The sequence below is a fragment of the Arvicanthis niloticus genome, chromosome 23 (assembly GCF_011762505.2).
Source record: "Arvicanthis niloticus isolate mArvNil1 chromosome 23, mArvNil1.pat.X, whole genome shotgun sequence".
Taxonomy (NCBI): domain Eukaryota; kingdom Metazoa; phylum Chordata; class Mammalia; order Rodentia; family Muridae; genus Arvicanthis; species Arvicanthis niloticus.
The window spans coordinates 32,957,052-32,975,571 of NC_133430.1; the positions used below are offsets into that span (position 1 = coordinate 32,957,052).

General features: G+C 45.9%; 1 protein-coding gene across 6 annotated transcripts in view; it reads left to right on the top strand.

Moving 5' to 3' along the window:
• Dpf3 (double PHD fingers 3) overlaps positions 1 to 18,520 on the top strand; it is a 270,465-nt gene that overhangs the window by 46,090 nt on the left and 205,855 nt on the right. The window contains exon 1 of one of the 6 annotated variants that reach the window (XM_076921766.1): positions 3,964 to 4,158. The exons of the other annotated variants lie outside the window; for them this stretch is intronic. The gene's annotated coding sequence lies outside the window, so the exon portion shown is untranslated. Of the gene's footprint in view, positions 1 to 3,963; positions 4,159 to 18,520 lie in introns of those variants that run through there. 6 annotated transcript variants of the gene reach the window in all.

Consider the following 18,520-nt stretch of genomic DNA (forward strand, 5'->3'; position numbering starts at 1 on the left):
AATACTTGTTAAATAAACAATATTCAACCTAGGAATCTGAGAGGTTAACACAGTATGTTGGTCAGGGTTCTGTTATAAAGAGGTGTATTTTAGCTTTCAGTTTTTGATGTTTCTGCCCATGACCTACTGGCTCCATGGCGTTGGAACTGTGGTGTGGGGTAGTGCATGTATCGGGGAGCATGTTGGGGAGGAAACCTTTTTTTTTTTTTTTTTTTTTTTTTTTTTTTTTTTTTTTGGTTTTTCGAGACAGGGTTTCTCTGTGTAGCCCTGGCTGTCCTGGAACTCACTCTGTAGACCAGGCTGGCCTCGAACTCAGAAATCCGTCTGCCTCTGCCTCCCAAGTGCTGGGATTACAGGCGTGCGCCACCACTGCCCGGCGGGGAGGAAACCTTTTATCCCCAAACTGAGTTAGAGGGGGAAAGGGTCTGGAGATGTGGCTCAGTGTAAAACACTTAGCTAACATTGAAAGAAAGGAAGAAAAGTGAGTCCTAAGACCCCCTTTAGGGCATCCTCCAGTGACTAAAGTGCCTCCCACTAGGCCCCAACTCTTAAAGGTTTTACTGTACCCCAGTAGCACTGTGGATTTGAGACCAAGCCTTTAAGGCATGATGTCTTTTTTTCCCTTTAAAGATTTATTTATTCATATACATGAATGCTATTTGCATGTATGTCTGCATTGACAGAAGAGTGCATTAGATCGAATTATGGTAGCTGTGAGCCACCATGTGGGTGCTGGGAACTGAACTTAGAACCTCCGGAAGAGCAACCAGTGCTCTTAACCAAGTAAGCCATCTCTCCAGCCTGAGACCAAGCCTCCTTTAATACCTCAGGTTTTTTTCTTTTTTTTTCTTCTCATCTTTTCTCTCTTCTTCTTCTTCCCTCCCTCCCTCCCTTCTTCCCTCCCTCCCTCCCTCCCTTCTTCCCTCCCTCCCTCCCTCCATTCCTCCTTCCTTCCTTCCTTCCTTCCTTCCTTCCTTCCTTCCTTTCTTTCTTGACAGAATTTCTCTGTATAACAACTTTGGTTGTCTTGGAACTTACTCTGTAGACCAAGCTGGCCTCGAACCCAGAGATTCCCCCTGCCTTTAATCCAAAGGACTGGGATTAAAGGTGTGTCCCACCACTGCCTGGCTTAATACCTCAGCTTTTAAGGGACTCACATAAGAACCAAACTATGAGCTCCCTGGTAAGCAGAGTTGAGGATACTTATTTGAAAGGGTGGAGTAAAGGGAAATAGCATAAGACTATAATACCATTTGAATAAACTATCTGTGCATGTATATGCATAAAGAAATGCATAAATACATGTGTGTGAGTGAAGGCAATCAAAGGAAAAAGCAAGACCCTGAGCTCCTGAGCCAGATAGTCAAGGAAAGGCAAGGGGTAGGCTTGAAAGTGGAAGGATTTACACACATACATACATACATACATACATACATACATACACACACACACACACACACACACACACACACACACACACACACACAGTTTGTGTGGTAGTCAAGGACACCAATGAGAAGTGGGTAGCTGAACACAGACACACTGCTCTGCTTAGCAGAGCAGTGGCCACAGCCTTGAAGTACATGGTGTGGGCTGACGGTCTCCTGAGTTTTCAAAGTGAAATATTTTTACCCCCATTTAACAGATGAGGAAAAGCAAGTCACTGAAGGTTCCACACTGAGTCAGTGATGCTGAGACTCAGGTCTGGGTCTGCTTGTTTGCAGAGCCCCAGCTCTCTTTTAGTGCCATGTTATTGCGGCCACGGGTTGGAGCCTGGAGGAGGGCTGGCGTGCTCATATCTTAGCTGAGAGGTCTGCAGGACCCTCTCTCACAGGTGTATTTTGCTATTAAAACCATTCAAGTCACTGCCCTGCCCTGTATCTGTTTCCTGTGGGTACTTGCTGGCCTAGTCCAAGTGTGCATGAGTGTGTGTGTGCACACACATGCACATAGTCTCTTGGGAGACTTTGTTCCCAGGGGAGCATGCTACCCAGCAAAGTAGGGCATCTCACTGTCCTGCCTTAGGATAGGTGAGAACAGATGTTCATTAAAAAGGAGTGCAGAATTACTGAGTGTGGCATCTGGACCCAGAACCATCTTAGTAGCTACTTGGGGGAGCAAATAGCAAGGCCTGGCTCTCCTGAGACTCTGTCTTCTACCTCTGCTTGCCATTTCTCCACCTCACAAGTCACAGAGGAACTAACAGAGGTGGCCTGTTTTGGTCGCTTGGTGATGGGCTTTTGAGTAAATTGCTGCAAATGTTTGTTGTCAGCAAAAGTGCCCCAAAGGGAGGTCAAAGTCACAGTCCTGCAAAGTGATGTCACCAAGGCCCCTTCTATTTTCTTTTCCTTCATTTGTTCTTCATTCATAAAGTGGGAATATGATTTTTGTCCTCCTAGCCATTAGAAGCTTACGTACCTGCATATACATGACCACATTACTCCGCACATATATAACACCTGTCTGTCTATATTTTTTAAGTGGCAAATGATATACTATAATGTGATAGAAAGGCAAGGCCAGGTCTGTGTGGCAGGTTTCGTCTGAATGCACTGTCAGTGACTCTGGTGACAACCACTTTGTTCTTTAAATCCGCAAGTATCCAGTGTGATGAGAAGACCACCCTTTCCTATAAGGCACTGAGCTTTTAACAATGGGCTTCCAGGAACAGGCTCGTTTCACAAAAGTTAACTGTATTGCAGAGGTTAGCTGGCTGCAGGGACGCCTTCCCTGGGCCCCTCTGCCCACTCTGTGGCAGATGGCCACCGTTTCCCTGGTGAGATTCCGACAGCTGGTACCAGCTCTACTGCCTGCTGCCTTCCTTCACTGTCCGCAAGCGTCCCCACAGACCTGGGCTGAGGGGAGAGAATGAGGAAGTGTGCTAAAGGCTGTGGGTTCCACTTGCAGGTTTAGAGTGAGGTCTACCTGCCCAGGGCCAGCACCCTTCTTCTTTGACTATTAGCTGTAGGCTGAGCCTCCTGGCCGAGCCTCCTGGCCAGAGACAAACTGGTTTTCTAGAGCCTCACGGTTTATCTGCCTGGAGGGTCAGGTTCTTTTCAGTGAGTCACTGATGTCATTGTCATTGTGAACAGGGACACTGTGAGCTCCTTAAGGGCTGGGACTGGGTCTCAGGTGGCCTCTTAGTGCCTGGTGTATGGTAGGAAGGCAAGGACATCCGTTCCCTGCGGGAACCTCAGCTCTAGGAGTGGACAGCATGGCAGCTGTTATCTGGGAATGATTTCCTTCTCATCCTCTGCATTCCTCTGTGTAAACTCAAGTGTGAGATCCATACCCCCCCATCTTTATTCCTCTTCACACTTATTTTTCTTAGAAAGTGGCTTCATCTGGCCAATGAGGCCAACCGAGGCCCTGACCACATCCCTCCTCTCCTTGCTATCTGATAGGAGGAGCTGAAAGCATTTTCTTGGTTCTATCTCCATTTGGTGGATAAGCCAGCCTGGGAGCAGAGCTTGCCTGTATCCCAGGAGTTGCTCCCATGAGGACTATGCAGTCTAGACAGCATGGTTTACCTGGAGTCAGGGATGATGAGGGCTGACTTCTTGGTAGGTCTCAAGACAGACACTGGTAAACGGATGTCCTTTAAGGAAAAGGAAAAGGAAAAAAATCCACCCACATGGAATGATGAAAGAAATGATATCACAGTTGGCATGGCAACGGCAGGGCCATCATAATCTCCCCACAAGGTGGTCAGAACCCAAGGGAGGGCTGAGTTTCTCTGTTTACCTTCTCACTTTGGACAGGCAGGAGTGGCGTGGGATGGAGGATGGGCTGCTTACCCAACGGCCACGACAGGCCTGGGACCTGGACTTTGTCTCCAGATCTGCCTCCCTGCTCTGGCAACTTCCCAGGGGTGGTGACTGCTACCTGCAAGCATTTGTATTCTGTCCATCTCCTATCCTGCATGGCATTGGAGGCGTGGCTAGAGAGATGGGGCGGAGCAAGAGAGCCGGGATCCGTGGCTGGAGAGCGGCATACAAGATAGCTATATGGGATTCTGTAAGAGTTTCTTAGCTGAGTCTTCAGCTCCTCCTTCCTAGGGGCTCCAGCCTCCTCTGATAAACGTGCCACTAGCCTGCTCCTTACCTGTTCTCTCTGGAGTTCTGCCAAAAAGGTGGTGTTGACCTGGGTCCAAACCACGTAAGTTGTACTAATTTCAAAGCCACCCGTTTCCCACACCAAGAGACACAAAAGTTCAAGCGACTCCTTAGTCATGATGATGCCATGGTGAAAGCCGTCTCAGAATGCCATCTCAGCACAGAGCAAAGATGTAGGTGTTGAGTTGACTAAGGGGCGTGGACCATGGAGTTAGTAATCCTATGGTTGTTCTCATCTCTGTGGCATGACTGTGCCCAGGTCAGGCCTGTTGGTGGCAATCAAACCTGCTTGTGTAGGTTTCTGAATTCTGGCATTTTGGGGTTTTGGAAGTGGGGACGGTCATGAGTCTAGATGTTCCTGTTCTTCTGCAGAGCCTTTCGCCTTGACTTTGGGCTTGGGAAGCCATTTCAGGCTTCATTTCAGGGACTCTCTATGAGCTGGCTCTAGTTTTTACACAGTGCACTGGTGTCTCAGGGCCTCTCTCCCTGCTTCCCTGCCCCAGTTCCCTTTGCCTATGGGTAATTTTGTAAAGTGAACTTACTATGTAATTGTTTGATTGATTTTAAAATTCACAATCGAGCCCATGGTTCTAGAATGATCATGGTATTGTGGAGCCCCCATTCACTTCCTCATTCTCCAGCCCCTGGACCCCCAGTGACCTCTAATTTACTGTCACTGTGAGTTCCTCTATTCTGGATATTCCATATAAACAGAATCTTCCACATGTGACCTTTTATGCCTGTCTTCTTCCCCTTAGCATGATGTTTTCAGTGCTCAACCGTATTGTGGCTTGTGGAAACAATCCATTTTTTTATGGTGGAATGATAGTCTACTGTGTGCAATCACATTTTTTCATATCTATTCATTGATTGGTGGAGATTTGGAATGCTTCTACCTGTTGGCTATTATGAATGATGCTAAAATGAACATTTGTGGATACATCTTTTCTGTGGGCATGCTCCCTCCCTCTTGCCCTTCCGTGTGTGTGTGTGTGTGTGTGTGTGTGTGTGTGTCATGTACATACAAGAGCCTGTGGAGGCCAGAAGGGGCCATTGAGTCCCCTGGAGCTGGAGTTCCAGGCAGTTGTGAGCCACCATGTGGGTGCTGGGCCTTTCCTCTGTGTCATCCCTCCACCCTCTTATTTTCTTTTGGGTTGAGGTCATCTTTGATTGGTCTAGAATTCAATATAGAGTCCAGGCTGGTCTCGAACTCAATCCCCTGAGTGCTAGGATTATAGGCTTGTGATATCACATGTGGCTGAGAACATACGCTGTCAGTTCTACTGATTAACATCTAGGTGAAGAAACGTTGAGTCACACAATAACTCCATGTATAACTTTTTTTTTTTTTTTTTTCTGAGACAGGGTTTCTCTGTATAGCCCTGGCTGTCCTGGAACTCACTCTGTAGACCAGGCTGGCTTTGAACTCAGAAATTTGCCTGCCTCTGCCTCCCAAGTGCTGGGATTAAAGGTGTGTGCCACCACTGCCTGGCCCCATATAACTTTTTGAGGGACTGCTTGTTTCCTATAGTATCTGTTCCACTTCTCATTATATATGAAAGTCTAGTTCCCCTAAGCCCTTTCTGCACTTGTGATTGTCTGTCCTTTCTTGTGTGTGATATATATATTTGTGTGTGTATATGTGTATGCATGTGTGTTGTATGTATACATATTCATATATGTGATATATATGTATATATAATATAATATATATATATATATATATATATATATATACACACACACATGTATGTGTGCATGTGTGTGTGTGTTGTGTGTATAGGTGTGTATACTCATGCATATGCAAAGGCCAGAGGAGGATACTGGTGTCTTGTTTCCATTGCTTTCCTCTCTACCTTGTTCCTTTCAGTCAGGGTCTTTCTTTTACTTTTACCGTATCCAGATCTTACCATCCTTCTCTCAGATAAACTGGTAACCATGAAGGCCTACAGACCCTCCTGGCTCTACCTCCAGGGCTGGTGTTACAGGGGCTTGTGGCCATGCCCAGCTTTTTTACTCTTGAGATTATAATATAATTACATTTCTCTCCTTTTCCTCCCTCTAAAGAAAGCCTCTCATAAACTCTTCCCTCTTCTCCTTCAAATTCATGGCCTCTTTTTCCATTAATTGATATTGTATGCATATATGCATATACAAAAGTGTATTTCTAAATATAACCTGCTTGGTTTGTATAACATTATTTGTATACGTGTCTTCAGAGATGGCCACTTGGCATTGGACAACCGAGCTGTTCACCCTTCGTTGTGGAAGACCATCTCTCCCAGTCCCAGCATTCCTCTGTTGCCTATAGTATTTTATGTGTAGGGTTGAGGCCAAGTGGGTTTCTCCCCATCCGCTGCCATGTCCATTGGTGTCCTCCTTGTTCAGCTCACGTTTGGACGGCCATGTGGGTGAGACTTTGTGGGTGTAGCTTCTGACATTCTAGGAAATACAGTCTCAGACTGGATCCTCTGGCTCTTACATACAATCTTTCTGCCTCTTCTTCCAAAATGTTGGCTGAGCCTTAGCGGGGGAAGTGTTTTAAAGATGTATCCATTGCAACTGAGTTCCACAACTCTACATTTTGGTTGTGATTTTTTTTTTTGGTAGTGGTCTTCACTTGTTGCAAAGAGAAGTTTTCTTGATGAGGGGTGAGGACCACACTTATGTGTGAGCATAAGGACAATGTTTATAGATTAATCTTAGGGATTATGCTCACTTGGTAAATTAGTGGTTGTAGATTCTCCTCCCATCTCTATGACTTTAAGCACTGAGAAGTCATCTAGGTTTCCAGCACCAGGCCTGAGTCTCCCTCTTGCTGAGCATGGCTTAAGTCCAATAGAGAACTGTTGATGTGCCAGGGTATGTGTATCACCACTGTCTCCTTATGACCAGTGTTCGATGCTGGGTGTTGATGTGGCTCCCAGGCATCATAGCTGGGTAGGACTGTTGGTTTCCTGCCTCCTTTGAAAGCTTGTATGGTGCCTTTTGCTACCATGAAAGTCTGCAGAGAGTCCGAATTCAGGTCAGTCCCGGCTCAGGGTCTGTGGACCCTGTGTCTGATGTACATGGTGTCTATACCACACCCAGGGTTTTTTTTTTTTTTTTTTTTTTTTGTGGGTGCTAGAGATTTGAACTCAGGTCCTTAGGCTTGCACAACCAGAGCGCTTACTGGCTGAGCTGTCTGTCCAGCCCCGGTCTGCCCTTCTGAATATATCCACCTTAGTGCATATGAAGAAGTAGCTCACTATGGTATATATATGTATATACATATACGTATATATATGTATATATCATATGTGTATATATGTATATATACATGTATATATATATATATGTATATATACATTTAATCTTTATTTATATGTATATGAGTGTTTTGCCTGTATGTATGTCTGTGTACTATGCCTGATGTAGTGTTCACGGAGGCCAGAAGACAGGGGATTAGATTCTCCAGGACTAGAGTTCCAAACAGTTTTGAGCTGCTGTGTCAGTGCTGGGAATTGAACCTGTGTCCTCGGGAAGAGCAGCCAGCGTTCTTAACTGCTGAGCCATCCCTTCAGCCCCTTTATTATGGTTTTGATTAGCATTTTCCCCTAATGACCAGGGATGCTGAGTATCTTCTCATGTACCCGTTGGCCATTTGTCCATCTTCTTTAAATAAATGTCCATTCAAATCTTTTGCCCATTTTTGAACTGGGTTATTCGCCTTTTTTGGTTGTTGAAAAGTGAGTTTATTAAAACATATCATTGTTCTTCCTACCCACCTACACTCCAACATGGCGTCACCAACCTGGGGAGGAGGAGGATTTCGAATGGGTTATTTGAAAGCGGACTTTAGACTTTGCCTTTTTGATTGCTCAGGATATACCTGCAACCTCCTCTTTCCTCACCTGAGTTTCTTGCAGTTGGTCCCCAGCTAACCTGCTCTGTGTTCCTGTGTTCACTCTAGGTATATGGCTCATTCCTACATGTATATATCTAACTCTCTTTGAAGTTCTCTCTCTATGTATACACACACACACACACACACACACACACACACACACACACACACACCGCTGGACCCTCAGCATGTTAACGACTTAGCACATTCCTCTGCCAAGTCTTCACCACCTCTTGGATTCCTCACCATCTATCTACCTCAGTGGTTCTCAACCATCCTAATGCCACGACCCTTTAATACAGTTCTTCATGTCCTGGTGACTCCCAACCATAAAATATGTTGGCTGTTACTTGATAACTGTAATTTTGCTAACTGTCATGAGTTGTAATGTAAATATATGTTTTCTGATGGTCTTAGGTGACCCCTGTGAAAGTGTGGTTGGTCCCCCTAAAGGGATCTCCACCCACAGGTTGAGAGCCACTGATCTACCTGATCAGCCAGCCGCTTCCTCTGAGCCACATCTACCCGCCAAGTCCTGGCTGTGTGCTCTTGTTTCTTGTCTGCAGTTCCTCATTCTCTGACTAACTTGGCCAGCTCTTTGTCGTTCTAACTAGAGTCCCTAACTTTGAGCTTCTCCTACCCAGCCGCCATCGTCAACCTCTGCTTAATGATTCCATGATTCCGTTGCCCGAGGGTGACCTTGTGGTCTCTTTGGTAACCACACTGTCAAAGTGACTATAATCTCTTTCTGAAAACATAGTTCTCCAAAGGTTTTTCTCTTTGTCCCTACTGAGGCCCCAGGGGCTCTTGAATAGTTGTCCCTCAGAGGATGTACATGAACTGCCGTGAGCGGGCGTGAGTTTCGTGGATGTGACTGGGGTTAGATTTTCAAGGTTGGCTTGTAGACCCACTGTGGCCCAAGCTAAGTGCTACTTTGGATAGAGAGCCTGGTGACTGTGGATTGGGTTTGGGTTTGTTTCAACAATTTCCTTATGTGAAAAAAATTTCCGCATGGAATCAAAGTCAAACTGCATTTTATTGATGTTCTATGACTCATGAAGCATATGTGTAGTCTGGGAGGCTGATGAGTAAAACATACTTGAAATTAGATTTAAACTTCAAGGTTGCCACAGCTACTGACTTGTGTCAACACCAACATCACTTACTTGTTTCGGATCCCCCGACCTTTGGAATGTCTTTTAAGCTTTTCAGAGTATCTAAGGCCCTAGATCAGCGGTTCTCAACCAGTGGGTCGCTACCCCTTTGGGGATCAAACAGCCCTTTCACAGGGCTCGCATATTAAATGTCCTACATGATTCATAGGATTAGCAAAATTATAGTTATGAAGTTTCAATGAAACAATGACACCACAACATGAGGAAACTGTATTAAAGGGTCTCAGCATTAGGAAGGTTGAGAAGCAGTGCTTTAGAGAGAGGTAAACATTTGAGGAGGGAATCCTAGCCATGTTCTGTATAGTTTTTTTGTTTTTTTTTTTTAGATTAATTTATCTTAAACTGTCGTTTAGTCCTTCCCTCCTCCCTTTCTCTTATTTTTACTTAGAAACTTTCAGACCTTTTGAGAAGTCGTGAGACTACTATAACAATGCCCTTCCCCTCCTTACTCAGACTTACTATCTCTTAGCTCATGGTCACATTTTCTCTCTCCTATCTCCTGCTTAGGAATACATGAGTGAGTGCACACAGAGGGAAACAGGCAGACACATGCACACACGCAGACACATGCACACACACAGACACATGCACACACGCAGACACATGCACACATGCAGACACATGCACACATGCAGACACATGCACACATGCAGACACATGCACACATGCATGCACGCAGACACACGAAAGGCTCCCAGAATGGTCTTTGTTGTTCTTTTTGTGTTTTGCTCATTGTACCACACAGCCTGTAGAAGATGGCCGGAATGACACAGGACACACAAAATGACACAGGACACACAAGACAGATGACCTGGGATGCAGAGAGAAGTAGCTGTGGCCCTCTCCTGCTCTGTAGGGGATAAGGCCCTTCTGAGTGGGGTTAATGCTCCCCTCCTGGGAGGCTTTAGATGTGATCACACCCCTTTGCCGGAAGTGTGAGATTAGCACACAGCACCAGTCCTGTTCTGGGCACATTTTCAAGCCTCACACAAAACCCTAAGGCTTGACATCCTGGCTCAATACTGCCCAACTGCAGCACACTTGGCAAAACCTCAGTTTTGCCATTTAAATAGTAAGGGCTTAAATCACCTGCTCTTGAAGGCTTCTCCCTGTACTCAACGTCCTGTGGCCAGCCCCATGGTGGCCAAAAAAATACCTCACTCCTTTGGGAAAGTGTCAGAGGATACTTAATGTGCTTGTGAGATGAACCTGGGAAATTTATTGCTGGCTGGGCTGTGGCCAGAACCACATCTGGTTAGTAACAAGATGAATTTTTCTTCCTTATAGAGCTGAGGTGGAGCCTGGGGGCTTGAGGGGGACAGGTCGTGCAGCAGGAACTCTGACCTCTTCGTGTTGCATTCCACTAAGAGCTCAGAGGGCGCCTTAACCCCTCCCCACACGGTTCTTTGAGGTCACTGTTTTTTTTTTTTTCCATTTGTTGTTTGTCTTGCTTTCCCCCACACCCTTTTATAGCTACTTTGTTCAAGGATCTTGCCACCTTCACATGCTGTCCCTGGCTGACCTCCAGGTTTCCTATCTCAGGACAACAGTAACCAGAAGATGGTGATGGTACAAGTGACTGCCTCACTTAGACGTTCCAAAGGGCTTTGCCATCATGGATGGGGATGAGAATTATTCATAGGGAGTTGGGTATTAGTACTGTTTGCAAGAAGCTTCCGACAGGGCTCCTACCTAGACTGATCAGACTTTTTATGGGGTTAATTCCCAGAAGTAGAAGTGGAGGATGTTCTGGTAAAAGTGAGGAGAACTTAGGTGTATCAGGCTTGAGGAAAGGGACCAGTGAGAGCAGGCCGATTGGATATTCATTTATTCATTCCATTCTATATTATGTGGAAGGTCCTTCTATCCAACAGCCTTGTCTTACTTTCCTGCCTTGGTCTTTTTTCAGACAGGTTTTCACTGTGTAGCTATGGCTGGCCTTGAACTCACTGTGTTGTTCAGGCTAGCCTCAGACTTGGGTGATCTTTCTGTCTCAGCCTCTAGAGCTGCTGGGATTATAACTGTGCATCGCCACTTCTAGCTTTGGCAAGTCTTGATTTGGAAAGCTATTATCTAGGTAGCCCACACTGGGCTCTGTGGGATGGCAGTCGTGGAAGTGGGACAGTTGTGCCTCCTCCTCTATCTATAGCATTTAATTCTTCCTAGAAGGTACAACACGCTCCCCAGTCACCTGACATGGGAGGGTGACTGACAGACCCTGTCAGCTAATGACAAGTGTGAGTTCACATCTTACATTCCTAGCTTCTGGGTCTGTCCCCAGAGGTGGTAGGCCGAACCCACTCAATGGTGCTTTCTAATAAGTGCTATGTTGTGTTGTTAGCCCCAGCTGGACCACCTTTCCTTGCACGGATATTTGGGAACACCTCAGGTAGTGTTTTGGTTGTTACAGCCAGGAAGTGACATTGGTGGATAAGTGGCAGGGGCCAGAGATGCTGCTCATCATCTTCCCGTGCACAGAGCAAGCTGCCTCTTTCCCCCAGCCGGGAGCTGATTTAAATTAATTAAATGATTAATTATCATTAATCTTAAAAATTGCATTATTCTGATTTGAGAGAAATGTAGCAGCGTGTGTTCTTTCCTATGTGTGTGTACATGTTTACATGAGTGTGCATGGGTTCCTACATGCATGTATGGCAGAGGTTGATATCAGACATCTTCCTCAGTTGCTCTCTGCACGTGGAGGTTTGAATGAGAATGGCCCTCATAGGCTCATATATTTGCATACTTAAGAGTTCCCACTTGGTGAACTGTGTGAAAAGATCAGGAGATGTCTTCTTGTTAGAGGGGGTGTGTTCCTGGGGGTGGGCTTTGAGGTCAACAGATATTTTTGTTGACCTGATGCTTATATATATTAGATAAAGTTCTGTGTGATAATTCAATATATGTATATAGTGTATATCAAATGTTGGTAATTAGCGCCTCTACCTCCTTAACGAACATTATTATTTCTTTGCATTGATAAACAGACACAAGTGATGCTATGTGACCTTGCCCCTAAGTTATTTCTGATTGGTAAATAAAGATGCTGACAGCCAGTAGTTGGGCAGAAGACACATAGGCAGGTTTTAGGGTTCCTGGGCCTGAAGTGGGGGGGGGGTGTCAAGAGGAGAACCATGACGGGGTAAGAAGAAGGTGAAGGAGGAAGGAGAGATGCCATAGGTTAGGTGAGTCATGAAAACATGGCCCTGAAGGCTGGCCAGTTGGAGTTAAGAGCAGCTCAGATAAAACACAGTAAGTAATAACTGGGGGCTATCAATAGAAAAGAAGATTCTAATACCATAGAGGGTAGACATCTGCCCAGTCCTTGTGCTGTTTAAGGCTTATTGTGAATATAAAGGTTGTGGCAACCGAATGATCAATGGCAGGGTAGAAACCCTGGTTTGGGATTAAAAATTTCTGCAACACTTGAACTCTTCTAGTTCTTTAGAAAATTATAGAAAGTTTGAGCTGGAGAGATGACCAATCAGTTAAAAGCACTCACCGATCACGCAGAGGATTCAGGTTGTATTTCCAGCACCCATGTGATAGCTCACAGTATCTAGTTTTAGGGGGTCTTTTACCTAACTGTATGTTGGTTCCTAGCCTCCAGCTTGCCTATGCTTTCCCGTCACTTCCTGTCTTAGCTTCCAGGGACCACTGTTTTATTCAGTGGTGATTTCAACTTTTCTGGCTGACACATATGAGCGAGAATACGTGGCATGTGCCTTTCCGTGCCTGGCTTATTTCACTTAGCGATATATCCCTCAAATCTACTGCTTGCTGCAGATGCAGAGGACCTCTTGTTTAAGGAACAATGGTGTTAAAAAGAAACGCTGGCAAGACTCTTGTTTTATTCTTGATCTTTTCACTGTTTCCTGCTGTTAAAATCTTCTTGGATTGTGCAATCCAAACATCTAGGAATTATTTGTCCTAGAAATTCTGTAAAAACTGCTTAGTGAGGATTAAAGGAGGGGAGTGCCTCATACCGCAAATGAGACGATGACTAAGGTGACAGGTTCTCCAGGCCTCTGGAGTCCGAGTTAATAACAAGCGTTTACTGGCTACTTATTGCCTAGGACTGGCCAAGACTTAGGAGAGACTAAAGGGGGATTTTGACAATCTTCAACAATATAATCATTGAACCAGTGTCGAGGAGGTGACAGGAAAAGCTGGGCAAAGGAAGGCTAGGTTTAGTTATTGCTTGAAGAATGCAGGTCAGGTCAAATCAGATCAAAGGGTATCTTCCCTTCCTTCTTTCTTTGTTTCTTTCTCCCCCCCCCTTTCCCTCCCTCTCTCTACTCTTTCTTTGTTTCTTCCTTCCTTTTCCTTCCTTTTCTTCCTCCTCCTTTTCCTCTTCCTCCTCCTCCTCTTCATCTTCTTCCTTCTTCTTTTCTTCTTTTGCAAACAGTCTTATGTAGCCCAGACTGACTTGTGAACTTATTATATAGTTGAGGATGACCTTGAATTTCTGATTCTTCTGACTCCATCTCCCCAGTGATTTTTTGTTTTTGTTTTTTGTTTTTTTTTTAATAGATGTGTATCACTGTACTAGGTTTCTGTAGTGTATGACACAGGCTGTCCGTATGCTAGGCAAATGCTCTACCAACAAACAGAGCTTTCTGCTTTTCTCCTTCCTTCCTCCTTTCTTTCTTCTCTTTCTCTTTTCTTCCCTTCCTACTTCAGGCCAGGCTGGTCTTGAATTTATGCAGTTCAGGCTGGTCTTGAACTCCTGGTGTTCCATTTCCCTAGTAGCTTATATGATCCTGAGCCTGACATACACGGTTTTTGCCTCTTACTTTCTCACTGGTTTCTATCTTGGATGAGGGTCCTCAGGCTGGAGTGTGGCTGCCATCTCTGATACCTCCTTTCCTTCTTCCCTCTGGCGGGCCCCAGCCCTGTTGATTTGGAAATCTTTGTGGAGTTGGCCTAGTTTCTCCTCATTCCAAAGCAGGCTCCACCCAGCAGCAGGGACACTCTTGTTAACACACAAATCTGAGCACAGCCTACCTCTGCTTATAGGCTCTCGTGGCTTCCTCATTGCACAGCGAGTGAAGTCCACATTCTGCATCAAGGCCTTTTCCTGTGGTTTGGCCCGCCTGTCTCTCAGTCGCTTCCCCGCTTTGGTGCTTCAGTGGCATTTACCCCAAGGTCTGCACACATAGAGGGCTCACCCCTTTCAGAGCATGAACTGTGGACTGACCTGGCGTCTCCATTTTTTTCCCCCACCTGGCAAAATCAAATTAATTTATTCATACTTTTGTGAATTACCTTGGGAGTTGCCCCAGGCTCTGGAGACAGGGTCCCTTTTCCTCTTTTCTCCCCAGCGTGTCTGGGAGACTGGTGGGGAGGCAGAGGCTACACTGATCTGGTTCTGCCTTGGAGACTCTGTACTCAGCTGGGTACTGAGTGGCAGATGCTCAGCTGTGGTTTGCTGTGTAGAAAACAAATGGGCAAAGGAAGATTTCAAGATGGAAGAGCTGAGAGGAGAATGCCTACCTGGTTCTCCTAAGCCTGGCTCTCATCCCCAGTACCATGGAAAACTAGGGTGGGGCTGGCACTGTAGCTCAGTGGGCAGAGATTCCTGCTATGAAGTCTGATGACTTGGGTTCAATTAATTTTTTTTTTTTTTTTTTTTTTTTTTTGAGACAGGGACTCTCTTATGTAGGTCTGGCTGTCCTGGAACTTGCTAGGTAGACCAAGCTTGCCTAGAACTCATGGAGATTCACTTGCCTCTGCCTCTTGAGTCCTGTGATAAAAAGTGTGTGCCGCCATACATGGCTGAGAATTGAATCTTTAAAAGTTGTTTTCTGACTTCTACATCTCTCTCTGTCTCTGTATGTGTCTCTCTGTCTGTCTCTGTCTTTCTCTTTCACACACACACACACACACACACACACACACACACACCACCACCACCACCACCACGACCACCACGACCACCACCACTGTCAAAATTTCTTCAAAAAAAAAAAATTGTAGGTTGTAGACCTATAATCCCAGAACTCTGGAAGCAGAAGCAGAAAGCGGAAGTCCAAGGCCAGTCTTAGCTACACATAGAGTCTGGGACCAGCCTGGGTTATATGAGACTCTACCTCAAAAAATAAAACATATGGGGGCTGTGTGTGCTGCTCTTGCAGAAAACTGGAATTTAGTTCCCAGCAGCCACATCTAAAAGCTCCCGATTGTCTGTAACTCCAGCCTCAGAGGATCCAACGATTTCTTCTGGAGTCCACAGTCACCTGTGCTTAGGCGCGCATCCTCACACACAGACACACACATATGCACATACTTAAATAAAAATCACAGAAATTAAAGCATGTGACTCAAGATTACCTCAGTGCAATGTTGTTTTGTACTATTTTGGACACTCAAAAAAGACTTACAAACAAGCAGAAAACTTTGCCTCAACACATGCAGGAAGCAACGTGACTTGACTTGTGGGCGTGGCCGACCCACTAGAGGGCGTGGCGATAACAGGTCCATTTGTTTTCCAGACATAGGGGTGCAGATATAGAGAGAGAGCGGTGGTGGGACTGAAGGGCTTGGCTTTCCTCTCTGCTGTGTAACATCTTCTGGCTCCTTTTCTGATTTCTTTGTTTTCTGATTCCTATCGGCCCCAGTCATCCCAAATGGTACAGAGTACACTTGAGAAAGAGGAAGCAAACAGATAAAGATCTAGGACTCTGGTCCTATCTGTACCCAACTTTCATGAGCAGAAGTGTGACTATGTTTCCGTGTGTGTGTGTGTGTGTATGTGTGTGTGTGTCTGTGTACATGTGTATACGTACATGTTTTTATGTGCATGTGTGTATAGGTCAGACAACCTTAGGTGGTGGTCTCTTTCAGAAGCAGCTACCTTCTCTTTTGTGAAACAGGCTCTCATTTGGCCTAGGGGACCCAGATAATGCTAGGAATCCTGGCTAGCATACCCTGGGCACCTGCCTGTTTCTGCTTCCCCAGCTCTGAGATTACAAGCGTGCTGTCATGCCTGGCATTTTCCTTAAGTTCAGGGGATTGAACGAGGCAAAGATTTTACAGTCTGATACAGTCCGATCTGTTTCTTCAGGCCTCTTTTGTGTGTGTGTGTGTGTGTGTGTGTGTGTGTGTGTGTGTGTGTGTGTGTGTGACTGGTCATGGAATGTGTCTCCACACATACGCTAAGCACGTGCTCCACCGCTGGGCCACATAGCTCCCAGTAAGAATGGAGGCGCACTCCCTGTGCACCCCCAGGCTGTGATTCCATGGAGGACAGGTGTTTTCCTTGTCTACTTTTGCCCTTGCAGGTGTCTTGCACATGTGCTGACAGAATGAATGAGCTCATTGAGTAAGAGTGACATCTGCCTCTGGTTCCTTGGGGCACCATGTTTTTTTGTTTTCCTGGACCTTTTCTCTGGACAGCTTCACAGCCACCCCACATTCTCTGGATTCCGACTCAGAGACTTTGGAGTCTTTGAACTAACTCCCTTCTTGTTTAGACCTTGTCCTCCCTGCAACCCCCTTGCCCCCTCCCCAGAGGCTAACCCACTGCCTTTATAAAGTGTGCAGGCCAGCAGAAGGCAGAAAGGAAGCCTAAAGGATTAATTGGTTAAATTTTATTACATAGGCCGGGGCTGTTGTTTACAGGCCATTAAAAACCATTATCATCTTCCCAGGCTGGGCAGACAGCTCTGAGCCGCTTTGATGCATGTCTTAGAGAGATAAGGAAAATTTATCCCTTGTTTTGACTTCAGAATTTCTTCTTGGTTTATTATCTGACAGTGTGATTCAACTTTCTCTCACAATGTCCCTGAGCTCCGGCAACTTTTTCAAGTTGTTGGCAGGGGAGGTTCAGATTAGAAACCTACAATTTTGGTGTGGGAAGAGACCTCTGAGACAAATGACTGTCCCTAGCTTGCCCCCTCCCTCTCACTCCCACCACCATCTGTATTTGTCTTTCATAGTGGAGCTGTTCCTGGACACCCCCAGATTCTCAAGTAATTTGCACGTATTGATCTCCAGGCAGAGCAGACATTTCTCACGACCTCCGGCTAATCCTCCCACTGCCATGACCACGTCTTCTGCCTAGAAGACATGATTTCTTGGAACACACACACACACACACACACAGTTATCAGTTCCTTAGTGTCCCTTGGGTACCATGCACAGGTTCTCTTGGGTGGGTTGGGCCTGGAAACCATTGTACATTCCAACCAATCTGTCTCTTCCATGTACCTTTTTTTTTTTTTTTAAAGAATTATTTCTATTTTTGTGTGTGCATGCTTGTGCGTGTGTGTGCATGTGTGCGTGTGCGTGCGTGTGTGTGTGTCTGCTATGTGCTATGCCGAGGAGGCCAGAAGTAAAGCACCAGATTCCATGGAGCTGGAAGTTGCAGGTACTTGTGAGTCGCCCCATGTGAGTGCCAGGAACTGAACTTGTACCCTCTGGAGGAGCATCAGTGATCCTGACCACTGGACCATCTCCTCAGCCCTGTCCCCCACATGCCTTCTTGAGGGGATGGAGGCTAATCTACTCTGTAGTGGTCTGCTTCTTACCTATAGAGTCTGTGAGGTTTTCTGTTTCTTAGATGTGAAGAGAAGTGCTGGAGAGATGCTGTTGACTTTAACCAATCCCATAAAGCAGTGTGAGAGAGGATGCCCCAGCTTGGCCGATATCAGGTACTCCCAAGCTGGAGGAGCAAACCACTGAGTGGAAGTTGACCTCATGAGGGAGTGCCTGCCAACGCCGGGCTGCTGCTCCTGGATCTGTGTATTCAGTTCAACAGGTGTTTTATTTGAGGAAAGGTTGATGCTGGAAGGGGGTTCGTCAAAAAATTAGGTATGGGGCCTGGGGTTAAAGTGCTTTCTGAGCAAGCATGAGGAGCTCCGTTTGGATCCTCAGAACCTTTGCGAAATGCCACAATCCCAGCACGGAGATGGGATCCTACGAGCAAGCTGGCTACGGAGACTACTGATAGTGGCGAGCTTTGGTTTTGATTTAATCGGCCTCAATGAGTAAAGGAGACGAGCTATTGAGGGCCATCACCCTGAAGTTAATCTCGGGCTTCCGTGTGTGTGTGTGTGTGTGTGTGTGTGTGTGTGTGTGTGTGTGTTAAGCACATACATGTGCCCCAACCCATAAGCAAAGGTGAGTACAAATACATGTGTACCCCACCCTCCAGCAAAAATTGAAAAGGAGAAAAGCAAAGTGCGTATGACCCGGTTCTCCATCACCGGGAGTTTACATCTCCAGGGGAAGGACACTAATGATGTGGTGGCGAGGCAGGAGGGCATGCATGCATGAGAACTCAATGAGGAGCCTCAGGAACATGGCGTCTGTTCAGAATGAGGCCATCAGGACTGTTTCAT